The 4,275-nt window shown below is 41.2% G+C and overlaps 1 pseudogene; it reads right to left on the reverse strand.

Annotated features, from left to right (window-relative positions):
- Window positions 1-3,683: 3,683 nt before the first annotated feature.
- Window positions 3,684-3,782, reverse strand: LOC121490234 (annotated as a pseudogene).
- Between the last annotated feature and the right edge of the window lie 493 nt (window positions 3,783-4,275).

Consider the following 4,275-nt stretch of genomic DNA (forward strand, 5'->3'; position numbering starts at 1 on the left):
CCCCCCTTTCCCTGCTTGTGTGCATGCTCTCTCTCTCTCTCTCTCTCTCTCTCATACATACACATACACACACACACAAATAAATAAATACATCTTTAAAAAAACCCCAAAGCAATTTTTTCATATAGGGGAGTGGGCTATTAGAAACAATGTGCCCCTAATGCCAAATATGCTAGGCAAACCACTGCACCACTATTACACACTTCCAGTGTCTGAGGAATGGTTCTTGGCTCTATAGACTTCACAGTTAATGAAGTTGTGAGAACATCAAGGTTGATGCAGATGAAGTGACCCAGAAGAATGTGTAGGAGAAGGAAAGACTACCCAGTTCTGAACTCTGGAAAACACCAGCTTCTAAGAGACAGACTTTAGAAGAGGAGGTCCCCAAAAGATGGGCAAGGAGCAACGAAAGCAGTGGGAGGGGAAGTAAGAGAGAGAAGAGTCAGGGCATTAGAGGAAAAGTTTCCAGAAGGATGGGGTGGTCAATAGTATCCGGAGTGACTAAGAAGACCAACAAAAATATGGCTAGCAAGTGTCTTTGGTTTTGAGCATCAGAAAGTGGCAAACTTTCTTCCTAAGACCATCACTGTGGCGAAGGATTCAGAGGAGGAGATGGGGATGAAGTTCTTCGACTAGTCTTTGCTCACAGGGCACCTGGGTGGCCCAGTGGTTGAGTGTCTGCCTTTGGCTCAGGTCATGATCCTGGGGTCCTGGGATCGAGTCCCACATGGGGCTCCCTGCATTGAGCCTTCTTCTCCCTCTGCCCGTGTCTCTGCGTCTTTCTCTGTGTCTCTCATGAGTAAATAAATAAAATCTTATTTAAAAAAGTCCTTGCTCTCAATGGGGAAAATGAGACAGGGTAGAGAGAGTGTTTATTTTTTTTCTTGATTGTAAAAGAAATACACATTCATTATGGAAAAGCATGGATAAAATTGAAAATTGACTCTACACTCTTGTTCCTTGGTGTTAGTAGCCTTTGACTCTAAAATAAAAATATTCATGTTTTGATCACAAAGCTTCAAGCCTCTCCCTATGTGGTAACAAAGCCTTGGGCCCACCTCAAAGTGCCCGTATCTGTTATTTTGGCACTGATGCTCTCATCTCTGTTTTACCAACCTTGCTTCAGGTCTCAACTGTCCATGTCTGTTGGCCACACTGTACTTGGAAGCTCTTCATTGCCACCACTTAGGTGAACACTACTCTCTGTGCTGAGGACACACTCCAGAAACTTCCCCAGCTCCATCTCGAGGTGTGCCTTGTTCTGACTCTGAGGCATGTGTGTGTGTGGCCATCCTGGCCTCCAGGAAGCTCAGCCTGGCTCAGATGGCTTCTGGTCTTAGTGAGGGCCTCCACCACCCTTGGCCACCCTGTGCTTCTGCCCAGAATCCCTTAACTCGGGGCGCGACACAACCCAACAAACTGACCAATGCCCTCCTCATAGGTCTTCTTTCCTTGAGGTTCAACGGGTCTCCCCAGAACACTGCCCTCTCCTGTCTTTTCCATTTATTCTTTTTAGATTTTCAGCCTCACATTTTCCAAACTTCTCTTGAGCAGGCCTCTCTTTTCTTTACCCCTGCATAATTTAAAAGACTCACTATAGCCTTTTTTTTCTTCTCCAAAGGGCCTGTCTGTCCTCATAGGTGAATTCAAAGGTGAATTCAAATTCAAATTCAAATTTCCACTTCTTGTTTAACAGAACGTACTTGAAACTGAAATTACACTTTTTCCTGACTTCTATTCTTCCATTATATCCTAGCACAAATTTTTATTCATGACCAAAGCACCAAGTACTATACTATATGCTGGCCTGTTCATCAGCAATTTCTGTGAAATAGAGAAACAATCATGGGAAAAATACAAGCTAATATTTAGTTTAACCCAGAGATCTTACAGATTTTCTCTTTATAAGTCCTAGCACGTATTTGATAGTAAATAAGTATATATTAGCTGAATGTAGATATATATCTACACATATATCTCTATATAACCACATATACAGAGATATAAATACAGAAATTAGGATTATACTGTAAATGCAAATTTTAATTATGTCTTTTCTTCCATAAAATTATACTAGTAGAATTTTCCTAGACCATCACTCGTCTTCATAGTTTTGTTATAATTCCATAGCAGTTGAAATATAGATGTAACATAAATTATTTAATCACTTCCCTATCAGTAGCTATTTGGGCTATTTTTATACTCTAGTGTATTCCCTGGACATGAATATTTGACTGCATTTCCACTTGTCTTCTTTGGATACATTTCTAAAACCAGAATTACTGAATTGCTAGATTAGAGGATTTAGACCAGCACTCAGTGCTTAGTGAATATTCAATGAAAATTTTTGAATGATCTGAATGAAGATTTTGATGCTTATTTCTGAACTGTCTTTCAGCAAGATTGTATTGCATACAATCCAGATTGTATATCCTGGATATTTCCCTCCAATGCTACCCCTGCCACCCCCCAGGCACCGAATTTCACTGCTTCCCCTTTTGTATTTAGTATTATCTTTTAGTCCCTGTTAATTTTGTAGGTGAAAATTGTATCTTTTTTTCTAAACTTATTTCTTTGAATACTAGTGAAGTTGCCTGTGCTTGTCAATTGTCTACTTGTGTGTCCAGCATTGCGAGTCTGTTTGTAGGTTGGTGAGACATAGCTGCTGGCACACTTGCTCTCTCTCTGGGGGTTGAATCATGTTGCTCCCCCTCCCCTCAAATAGGTTCTGAATAGTTGTAGGAGAAAGACAAATGGTGGGAGAGTTCACTGTATGGAAAGCTCAAGTTATATAGTGACAGACATGTGTTAGATGCTCATCAATCTGATTTCCTCTTTCTGAACACACAGGAAGCCTGCATTTCTTGGCCTTACTTGGAATTAGGTAAGGGTCTGTCTCAGTTCTGGCCAGTGAAGCTTGAGGGCAAGTGATAGAAATCCACATTTGGCCCGGCCCTTAAAATGTCCCAAGCAGAAGCACCTGGGTGGGTCAGTCGGTTAAGGGACTGCCTTCCGCTTGGGTTATGATCCTGGGATCCTGGGATCGAGCCCTGCAATGGGCTCCCTGCTTGGTGGGGATCTGCTTCTCCCCCTCCCTCTGTCTGCCGCTCTGCCTACTTGTGTTCTCTCTTTCTCTTTGTCAAATAAATAAATAGAATCTTCAAATAAATAGAATCTCCAAAAAAAAAAAAATGTCCCCAGCAAAACTTGGGACTTCCACTTTCTCCTTCTGCAAAATATCTGAGGCCATGTATTTAGCACACAAGGCCTCCCATCCTAGAGTTTCTGCCAAAGAGAACAGGCCAAACTACAGTTGGTGTTGAGTGAGTAAGAAGGGCCTTTTGTTGTATCCAGTTAGTGAGATGTTGGAATTATCCAATATAGTAGCTTGTGTTAATTACCCCACCTAGCACATATACCATAGGCCTCAGGGACAGATGGAAAATCAAGAGAACTAATGACTTGAAGGAGAGATGTGCTCGAAACATTGAAAGCAGGAGGATAGGTTCCGATGGAGTAAGGAGCCTGGAGTATAGGTGTGTCCATCAGAAAGCAATGAAATGCGGTACTTTGGAGCGAGAGTAACTTTAGGGCCTGGCGATAGAATTGAATGTTGGGGGAAAATGTGGTGAAGGTCCATGGAGGATAAATCATCCACATGGAGCCATCCAGGAACCGTTTCCAAATAGATGCATTTTTGCCTGTCATCCTTGTGCAGGGGCCACCCTAATCTTCTCTGTATCAGTCCAGTTCTTTAGCATATGCATTGCCAAAGTGAGTACTAAATAGATACCTTTTAAACTGCCTTAAACTTAACATGGATGTGCTTGCTCAACTTCATGTGTTTGCCCTAGACCCACAGTTACCAGTTCAAAATCATGGCATTTTGAACACCTATGAATACCAATCAGAGTAAAAATACTACTCAGGCAGTAATATTTATATCAGGTTATTGTTAAGGATTTCTCTGTCAGTTCCATAGATTAGACTGGGAGATAATTATTCATTACTTTAATGTAAACCCAAGATGATGTTGAACCCTTTGTGGAATGTGGCTGCATGCAAGTTTCATCATACCACAGGGCAGTCAATCATGCAGCCCAATTTGCTCAGCCTGTTCTAGTTTATATTTATTGACCCAGCTTAACTGCTAATGGCACCCATTTTCACATGCAAAAAAGTGTCCTGATGATCAATCTGATAAATATTCAAAGACAACATTTGATATGGCCTGAAGTTTGTTTTATTTTATTTATTTTTATTTATTTTTTTCTT

The sequence above is a fragment of the Vulpes lagopus genome, chromosome 4, assembly GCF_018345385.1.
Source record: "Vulpes lagopus strain Blue_001 chromosome 4, ASM1834538v1, whole genome shotgun sequence".
Taxonomy (NCBI): domain Eukaryota; kingdom Metazoa; phylum Chordata; class Mammalia; order Carnivora; family Canidae; genus Vulpes; species Vulpes lagopus.